Below are 11,055 nucleotides of genomic sequence, written 5' to 3' on the forward strand. Positions count from 1 at the left end.
TCTCTGATCTTTGCTTCTTGTGTCTTCATTCTTCAGCTGCCCCCCTCCCCCACCCCCAATACCTCATTTCAAATCACGGTTATCATCAACTTTAGATTTTACATATATTCCCTTTTCATTACCCAGAGAAAAACTGTCTTCTCTTCCTTACTTTTTATCTCAAAATCCTGAGGAAGGTCTTGTATTGACCCAGCTAGGTCAGCTGCCTCCCCTAAACAAATCAATTGTAAGCAGAGATCTCAGCTTCTGTGGGAACCACGTGGAGGGTGTGATGGTGAATGGGAGAGGAGGGCTGGAGGGGCAGGAGAGCAAAAGAAAGAGTTACTGTTCATAGAATTCCAGATCCTACTCACTCTTCAATGCTGGCTCATCAGATCAGAACTTAAGAGCTGGAAAGGGTCTAGGAATCCACCTAATTGAAACTTCTCCCTTTATAGATGAAGAAGTGAAGAATCCCCTTCTTGAATTACTCACATCTTTTCACCTGAGTCGTATTTTTTTTATCATGTTTTCCTCTAAATTTGTTAACTTTGTTCTCCAAACACTTGCCCTTAATGGCTGACCATAGCTGCACTTCATCATTCTAAGAATTTTACTTCTTAGATCTGCTATTGCCCCAGGGACATCTTTCATAAATTATGCTTCAGAACCTACCCACTAGTTTTGCCTTTTATCACTGCCTATTCATTCATTCAATCTGTCCGCCAGGCACTTCTGTTGGTCTTGTGAATGTTCTTCCCCAGAGTTATGTCCTTAGGCACATTCTTTTCTCAAGTTAGACATTTTGTCTGATTGATTTTGTTACCATCCCAACACTTCTTACATCTACATTTTACAAATCTCTCCTGAACCCACGTCATTATCTTCAACATTCCAGCATTATCTCCCCTTGGATATTTCATAGTAAACCTCAAAGTCAGCGTGTCCAAACTCAACTCAGCTTTGGGGATAAAATCTGTATTCCTTAATCCAGGAAGTGGTATCACCACTCATTCAATTCTCCAGTTTAAACTTCTCCCTCTCATCCATTTCCCCCACCCCACATCAGGGTCACCTGATGACGATCAGTCACAGACTGATGACAATCAGTCACAGTCTGATGACAGTCAGTCACCAGGTCCTATACATTCTATTTAGGACCTCATCAGTTTATACCCTCTGTTCTATTTCCATTGTCAGGGCTTTAATCAGGCTCTTATCATTTCCTAATTGCTTAGATTCCAAACTATTTTTTCTATATCTAATCTGGACTTATCTATCTTCCCCACTGCTGCTAAAGTAGTCATTCTAAAATATATAACTAATCAAATTATTGCTAGAAATCCTTCAGTGGTTTATCATAAAAAGTAAAGGTCAATTTCCTTAATAGAATACTTGGTATAGAGCATTGCCTAGTTTTCTAGCAGTGGTTCCCAAATTTCTCCCCAAGCATACGTCTCTCCAGACAAAACATCTTATGGTCCTCTAAATTCTATGCTCTTATGGTTTCTGTTCATCATTTATGCTATTTTTTCCTCCTTCTGCCTGACTTCTTTGTTTAGTTAGCTCCTACTCATCCTCCCAGATTTAGTTTGTGCACATCTTCAGAGAATACTGTGGAGCTTTATACCAAGGTCACAAGCGTGAAGCTTATACCTCCTTTACTAGAAAAACATCCTACTTTTCTTAAATAACCATGAACTGTCCTTTATATTATCTTTCTGTAGATTGGTGAAAATAACCAGTGATAATTTCTAAAAACATTTCCTTTCTTATAGGGAACATCTCAGGATGGCACCAAACATATTCATTAATAGTTCAAAATATCTTTAGTTTCTCTGTAAAAGGAAGCCAATGTTTAGTAATTAATGTTTCAGTATCTTATTTTACTTGGGAGTGACCTAGCTATTCAATAAACTTCCAACACTTAATTTAGCACAACCCTAGAAATTCAAGTTACCAAAATCTGCAGAGACTAAAACAAAGTTATTTTTAATCAGTCAGTTCAGTCAGTTCAGTCGCTCCGTCGTGTCCCACTCTTTGCGACCCCATGAATCGCAGCACACCAGGCCTCCCTGTCCATCACCAACTCCCGGAGTTCACTCAGACGCACGTCCATCGAGTCAGGGATGCCATCCACCCATCTCATCCTCTGTCGTCCCCTTCTCCTCCTGCCCCCAATCCCTCCCAGCATCAGAGTCTTTTCCAATGAGTCAACTCTTTGCATGAGGTGGCCAAAGTACTGGAGTTTCAGCTTTAGCATCATTCCTTCCAAAGAAACCCAGGCCTGATCTTCAGAATGGACTGGTTGGATCTCCTTGCAGTCCAAGGGACTCTCAAGAGTCTTCTCCAACACCACAGTTCAAAAGCATTAATTCTTTGGCGCTCAGCCTTCTTCACAGTCCAACTCTCACATCCATACATGACCACAGGAAAAACCATAGCCTTGACTAGAAGGACTTTTGTTGGCAAAGTAATGTCTCTGCTTTTGAATATTTTTAATAGAGTTTACCTAAAAATGCTTACCTCACATTTTCTTTCCTTAAAAGTTCATTCACTTTTAAATAAAGAGGTCTTGAGTTACTTCCCTTATGGACAACTTTGCAACAGATATAATAAGCTCATCTTTAGTTTATATTAAACAGGTACAATAAAAGTATTATGCTTAATGTTGATTATTCTTAAGATATGTCTATATTAATTAGATCAACAAACATTAAATACCAGGTATTAATTTAATATTGACTATTCCCCATTCACATGAACCTGGAAACCTTTAGCTTAATTTCTCTTGTATTTAGAATTGTTTGATTTATAGGTACTTACTTTAGGCCAATTAAATTAGAGCTCATTTACAAATTAACCTCAGCAATATTATCCAAAGACTAAGACATACACTGAGACGTAAATCCAGAGAGACAGAGATCTGATATCATAGTTTTTCACTTGAGATTTAAAATGTCTCTTTGTTCCTTTTTTCCCTTGACTTGAAGTTCTACCAATTTACCAAAGGCTGAAGTCTCAGAAAATGTGGGCTGTGTATCTCAAGGACATGATAAGAGTTAACTTCAGGCTTTTCCTAGGCATATTTCTGTTTAACAACCTGGATTTTTCTAATTGTACATGCTAGGAAAACTGGTTTTATAATTTCAGAAAGATTTCACTTTAACCAGTTTTCTCTGGAATCTAAAGAATATCCTGGTCATATTGTTTTTTTCCCTTCTGTGATCATGGTCTAATAGCTAAAATTTAAATTAGAGTGCTCAGATCAGCTCTGTTAACAGGGGCAGACTGACTGATAAAATGTTGTCCTAGCAAGGATTGTCCCTCTGGGGAGGTGGGGTCTTAGTTTGATCAGAAGAATCTGGAGGAGTAAGGGAACTTGAAGGAGTATGGAAATCTTGGTTCCCCCCAACACCCTCACCCCCAGAGATGAGAGAAGTTAGAAAGGGATTCTTTAGAATGTTAGAGTTTTTTGATCCCTCAGGCTAGGAGAAAGTCCTGGACCAAAGGGAACTTCAAAATCCCTTCCTTGTCTGCAACGATAAAGATCAAATGTGGACAGGAAAAGTTAAGTTGGGGTCATCTGGGAGATCCGATGGAGAGGGAGACAAAGGGATGGGGATGGAGGGTGGGCATGGGGATAAGGCGGCAACAGAAAGACATGTGGCATGTGTACCCAGAACAAAGTTCTGATTAAGGGTCATAAAGATTTGAACATAAGGGACTTCTGAGTGGGTCCTTTTTCCCTGCTTTCGGCAAAAGAGATCAAGTTGGAGGATGGAGGTATAATTTAGTGTGCCATTAAGAGATCAGTTTTCTTGGTCCTCCAATTTTTATTGAGGTCAGTCTAGATTTTCAAATTTTTCCAGTTCCTGAGAATGTAGCCAAAGGTGAGCCTGAGGGAGGCTCCTGGATGTGCTGCTGCTGCTGCTGCTGCTGCGTCGCTTCAGTCGTGTCCGACTCTGTGCGACCCCACAGACGGCAGCCCACCAGGCTCCCCCGTCCCTGGGATTCTCCAAGCAAGAACACTGGAGTGGGCTGCCATTTCCTTCTCCAATGCATGAAAGTGAAAAGTGAAAGTGAAGTCATGCCCCACTCTCAGCAACCCCATGGACTGCAGCCCACCAGGCTCCTCCATCCTTGGGATTTTCCAGGCAAAAGTACTGGAGTGGGGGTGCTATTGCCTTCTCCGCCTGGATGTACTAGTACCCATTTTTAGCCTATATGCTGTAGAATGGGGATACTGAGAGTCACTAGTTGACTCAAAGTCATCCCTTTTGTCCCAGTGAGCCCTCCATTCAACTAGTGGCACAAAATGGCTGACCATCCCAACAGTTGCATCCAACAGTGAGAGGTGACCCCTAAGTGTAAACCATGAGGCTAAGGCACCAACCGTGTGACTTAGGCACGGACAGACAGAAAAGAGAGAGATTCCCAGGACCAATGGATAACTCTCCAATTGGCGATTTCCTGAAACATGGAAGGCACACTTGGGATGGTTCAGAGGCAATACCTAGGCTCCTGTAAATCAATCTGGACTGAAAGAGAAGTGAAAATAACAGGGAAGACAGGCTGAGGAATCTGTCTTTTAGTCCTACCGGGAAGGTGGTGGCCAAGGAAGTGGGCTTAGTGTTTTGCTTGAACCAATATATGCCTCATGGTGCATGGAAGTTGTCTTGCTGAGGGTGGATGCCCTGTAGCCTGGTCCATTCCATGACCACCTTATCCTGTCACAGGAGTCTTCCAGCAGCAGGTGCAGTGATGTCTTTTAAGTGCCTGACCCATGCCAGCACATGATCAATTGGCCTAATCCTCAGCCTAAGGAAGAAAGAGGAGAGGAGAGCCCTCACCCACTTGGGTGACAGCTACTGGGGTGCAGTGGGCTACAGGGCCTTTGGAACATGCCAGAGGGTAACCCTAACCAGAGTTCCTCAATTGCTTTCATAGCCATTTGCCTGTTTGCAGAGGGTTTGAGGAGAAAGCAACAAGCAAGTGGTGGAGGGAAATCCCCAAGAGTCCCTGTATGGGAGGTGCTTTCATACTTTAAGGTAAAGATTTTCATGAGTCCAATTCTTGAATCTTCTCATACCTAGAGAAACATTTAATACCACAGATCAATGTCTGGTTCTGGTTCTGGCTAGCCCCTCTTCTAAGCCGCTTGGCAGCCTTTCTACTTCTATTAATCTTCAGGCCATGTATCTTCAAACTTCTTGGTAAATTTGTTTCTTCTAGAATACAACAAATAAATCTCCAGATGATAGCAGAACAAGAATATCACCTGACCAACACTCAGACAATGCTTGAACAAGCTGCCTTGTCATTCTGCGGACTCTCATCTCCCTCTGTAAATGCACCCTGTCAGAGAGCAGGCAATGGAACCCAGGACCTCACGATGTCTCTGTTAAGCCTGAAGAATCTAGGAATGGTCATCATCCCTTTCCCAGTGACCTGTGTCCCCATGACCTGAGATGGGGTAGGTAGTCAGTTCATCATGAGCAGGCCAAATATTTGGCCCAGAAATAAAAAGAGATGGGATTATGGAGCCCTTTACCAAGGTCACAGGTGTGGAGCCTTATATCAAGGTCACAGGACAAAAATTTCCAGAATTAACCAAGCCGCATAACAGTTGTTGCCATAAGCCTCCTGATCTACACTGGCCGGTTCCCGGGCCCCCTGTGAGGTAAAATACCCACCCTGTTACCCACCCTATGGCATCCTAACCAGTTGCCTAAGGCCACCCTTCCAGGAGGAGTTTTCTCTCTCTGGAGGCTATAAAAATTGGCTACTAGCCTGCAAATGGGGTCAGCTTTCCCTTGAGCTGCCCCACTGTTCTAATAGTATCTCCTGCTCTAATAAACTCTTTTCTCCTTTCATTCTACCTCATGTCTTGAAATTCTCTTTCAACCTGCACACAGACCATGGCAAATACTACCCCAAATTTATGAAATTTTAGATGAACACTTGAGTTCTTGACTGAATTTATTAATAATGATCTAGATCTTATCCTATTGGGTTTTTTCCTAGATGGGATTTTAATTTTATAAAATTACTCCGGAATCACTGTGGAAGACGATGGCTCAACACGACACAATAGCCAATGCTGTACCACTTCAGTTTGCTTCACCCTGTTGTTGGCTACATTTCCTTCTTTTCTTACCTTTGGTACCGTGGTTTTGCAGATTTGCTTTGTGTTTTGGTCACGCCACACTGCATGTGGGACCTAGTTCCCTGACCAGGGATTGAAACCACGCCCCCTGCATTGGAAGCATAAGTCTTAACCACTAGACCACCAGGGAAGTCCTGGGTTTGTACCTAAAAAAAAAAAAAAAGCATCTAATCCTTGCCTCAGTCTCTGTTTTGTTTTTGGTGACTCTCGTTAAGACAAGTATATAGCCCCAGTTTGAGTTCAGTTCAGTTCAGTTCAGTGGCTCAGTCGTGTCCGACTCTTTGAGACCCCATGAATCACAGCACGCCAGGCCAGCATCAGAGTCTTTTCCAATGAGTCAGCTCTTTGCATGAGGTGGCCAAAGTACTGGAGTTTCAGCTTTAGCATCATTCCTTCCAAAGAAATCCCAGGGCTGATCTCCTTCAGAATGGACTGGTTGGATCTCCTTGCAGTCCAAGGGACTTTCAAGAGTCTTCTCCAACACCACAGTTCAAAAGCATTAATTCTTCGGCGCTCAGCCTTCTTCACAGTCCAAGTCTCACATCCATACATGACCACAGGAAAAACCATAGCCTTGACTAGACGGACCTTTGTTGGCAAAGTAATGTCTCTGTTTTTGAATATGCCATCTAGGTTGGTCATAACTTTCCTTCCAAGGAGTAAGCATCTTTTAATTTCATGGCTGCAGTCACCATCTGCAGTGATTTTGGAGCCCCCAAAAATAAAGTCTGACACTGTTTCCACTGTTTCCCCATCTATTTCCCATGAAGTGATGGGACCGGATGCCATGATCTTCGTTTTCTGAATGTTGAGCTTTAAGCCCACTTTTTCACTCTCCATTTTCACTTTCATCAAGAGGCTTTTGAGTTCCTCTTCACTTTCTGCCATAAGGGTGGTGTCATCTGCATACCTGAGGTTATTGGTATTTCTCCCAGCAATCTTGATTCCAGCTTGTGCTTCTTCCAGCCCAGCATTTCTCATGATGTACTCTGCATAGAAGTTAAATAAGCAGGGTGACAATATACAGCCTTGACGTACTCCTTTTCCTGTTTGTAACCAGTCTGTTGTTCCATGTCCAGTTCTAATTGTTGCTTCCTGACCTGCATTTAGGTTTCTCAAGAGGCATGTCAGGTGGTCTGGTATTCCCATCTCTTGCAGAATTTTCCACAGTTCATTGTGATTCACACAGTCCAAGGCTTTGGCATAGTCAATAAAGCAGAAATTGATGTTTTTCTGGAGCTCTCTTGATTTTTCAATGATCCAGTGGATGTTGGCAATTTGATCTCTGATTCCTCTGCCTTTTCTAAAACCAGCTTGAACATCTGGAAGTTCACAGTTCATGTATTGCTGAAGCCTGGCTTGGAGAATTTTGAGCATTACTTTACTAGCGTGTGAGATGAGTGCAATTGTGGGGTATTTTGAGAATTCTTTGGCATTGCCTTTCTTTGGGCTTGGAATGAAAACTGAACTTTTGGACAATTTCTGGACTTATATTTGAGATATTAGGGAATGGACTGTTTTTTCCACGGGACAAAAACCTGGAAGTGGCCCTGGAAGCTACTGACAGAGGAAGAGGAGGAAGATTGCATATAAATGAAACACAGAGCAAACAGATCCAAAAACTGGAGAGCGAAAACTCAGTTCTGATCACACTGATTGAGACCTGGATCAAGCCTCACTTGAAGCTAGAGCTCCTGGGTTTTCGAACTGATAAATGAATAAACCCTATTTGAGTCAAGGGTTCAAATGTCCTACATCTGAGGCGGCCTGTATTAGCAGAAGCATGGCTTAGTCTTACATTCTTAACACAGGTCCCCTAACTTCCTAGCTTTCAGTTCAGTTCGGGCGCTCAGTTGTGTCTGACTCTTTGCGACACCATGGACTGCAGCATGCCAGGCCTCCCTGTCCATCACCAACTCCCAGAATTTACTCAAACTCATGTCCATTGAGTCGGTGATGCCATCCAACCATCTCATTTTCTGTCGTCCCCTTCACCTCCCACCTTCAATCTTTTCCAGCATCAGGATCTTTTCAAATGAGTCAGTTCTTTGCATCAGGTGGCCAAAGTATTGGAGTTTCAGCTTCAACATCAGTCCTTCCAGTGAATATCCAGGACTGATTTCCTTTAGGATGGACTGGTTGGATCTCCTTGCAGTCCAAGGGACTCTCAAGAGTCTTCTCCAACACCACAGTTCAAAAGCATCAATTCTTCAGTGCTCAGCTTTCTTTATAGTTCAACTCTCACATCCATACATGACTACTGGAAAAACCGTAACTTTGACTACATGGACCTTTGCTGGCAAAGTAATGTCTCTGCTTTTTAATATGCTGTCTAGGTTGGTCATAAATTTCCTTCCAAGGAGTAAGTGTCTTTTAATTTCATGGCTGCAGTCACCATCTGCAGTGATTTTGGAGCCCAAAAAAAGAAAGTCTGACACTGTTTCCACTGTTTCCCCATCTATTTCCCATGAAGTGATGGGACCAGATGCCATGATCTTAGTTTTCTGAAGCTTTAAGCCAACTTCTTCACTCTCCTATTTCACTTTCATCAAGAGGCTCTTTAGTTCTTCTTCACTTCCTGCCATAAGGGTAGTGTCATCTGCATATCTGAGGTTATCAATATTTGTCCTGGCAATCTTGATTCCAGCTTGTGCTTTATTCAGCCCAGCATTTCTCATGATGTACTCTGCATAGAAGTTAAATAAGCAGGGTGACAATATACAGCCTTGATGTACTCCTTTTCCTATTTGGAACCACTCTGTTGTTCCATGTCCAATTCTAACTGTTGCTTCTTGACCTGCATACAGATTTCGCAAGAGGCAGTTCAGGTGGTCTGGTATTCCCATCTCTTTCAGAATTTTCCATTTCTGCTTTATTTACTATGCCAAAGCCTTTGACTGTGTGGATCACAATAAACTGTGGAAAATTCCTAGCTTTAGGGCTACCTTTTCTGGCTTTCTCTAACTAAGCAATGCTGTTTTCAATTACCAGAAACTGATGTTTTGCTGAAGAGAGCCTGATCCTAACACAGGGAAGAAGAGATTCTCAAATACAGAATATCATCAGTGGGTTTCTCTTAAGCATGTAACAATTATATCAATAATTGTTCTAGCACTTGTGACAAACAAAGACTTGAGTAAGATAAATTCCCTGCCCTTATATTCTGATGCTCAAGAAGAGCACTGTCCAAGAGCAATGTAATGTGAGTCAAAATAAAAATGCAAATCATATAAGGAATTTAAAATTTTCTAGCAACCAAATATAATGAAAGGCAGTAAATAAAATTAATTTTTAAATATCTTTAATTTGATATACTATATCCAAATATTATAATTCAACATGTAATTGAAATAAAAATTATTAGTTTTTTTTTTTTAATCTACAAATACAGTGTTTTATAGTTACAGCACATCTCATTTTGGTCTAGCTACATTGCAAATGCTTAAGAGCCCCATGTGCCTAGAGGCTAATGTGTTGGACAGTGGAATTCTAGAGAACACTCTTATAAACATTTAAATGAAAGAATGTAATCAGTGTGGTTTAGAGGTACAAATTCTATGCTCTGAAAGAGCAAGGAAGGTAAGACGGAAAGAGGAAACATGATTTGTGTCTAATAGTATTTCCTAGATTACAGACATCCCTGGAGGTAGAAGATCTAAATCAATGATTTTTGTATACAGATGGACCTTAAATCGAGGCAAATGGTAAAGAATCTGCCTGCCGATGCAGGAGACCCAAGAGACATGGGTTCAATCCCCTGGAGTAGGAAATGGCAACCCACTCCAGTATTCTTATCTGGAAAATTCCTTGGACAGAGGAGCCCTGCAGATTGCAATCCATGGGGTCACAGAGTCAGATACCACTGAGCACGCACACACACACAGACCTTAAAAACCTAGGCTTCTTATGATAGCCTTTTGGGGAAAGGGTAATATTTTCAGAAATTTGAGAATGAAAGCTTTGGGGAACATTATCCAGCTAACTTGGACATATGTTTTCCCCACTGTGTGATCATTTCTCAATCCCTTTTGCTTGACTCCACCCAGCAGTACTGCCTCCTCAAACTCTATTGGAAGATACTAGGTCCATATGTGAAAGAGTGGAGGAGGGTCTTTCACAACATTGGGAATTACATCTTGGTGAAGGAAAGTTACATTTGGGAGGAGGCAGAAACCTCCAGCCTCAATAAGCAACGCCCACTCCTATTTCACTTGATTAAGAAGATTTTCCTCAACTTTCCCATTTCCAAGAACAAGGATGTTTTCCTATGCAGCCACAAAATCACACTCAGGATGTTGGTAATTGGTTGAGTTATATAATTATCTAATATATGTCACATTTAACTTCTTCAACAGATCCAAAATGTCCTTTGTAGTTTTCTTTATTATTTAACATTTTTTTTAATACTACTTCAGTATTCTTGCCTGAGAAATCCCATGGACGGAGGAACCTGGTCGGCTACAGTCCATGGGGTCACAAACAGGTGGACACAACTGAGTAAGTGTTCATGTATTTTTAAAAAAAAATATTTCCCTATTATGAAGTCCAAAATGTATCCAGGTCTTAAATCCTCCTGGAATTGATATTTGTGATGAAATAAGGTAAGTGTCTCATTTTTTTTTCCATAAGGATACCCTATTGTCACAGACCCTTCACTGAAAAGACCAGCTTTTATTCCTCGATTGCTATGTGATGCCACCTTTGTCACAAATCAAGTTTGCAAATATGTTATAAAAACTGTGTTTTTTAAAACAATGATTGTCATATAAGTCAGACTAGTAGTGGGGGGAAGGATCCATTGGGAGTTTGGGGTTGACATGTATATACCGCTATATTTAAAATAGATAACCAACCAGGACCTACTGTATAGCACAAGGAACACTGCTCAATATTCTGTAGTAACCTAA

Source organism: Bos mutus, chromosome 3, assembly GCF_027580195.1.
Source record: "Bos mutus isolate GX-2022 chromosome 3, NWIPB_WYAK_1.1, whole genome shotgun sequence".
Taxonomy (NCBI): domain Eukaryota; kingdom Metazoa; phylum Chordata; class Mammalia; order Artiodactyla; family Bovidae; genus Bos; species Bos mutus.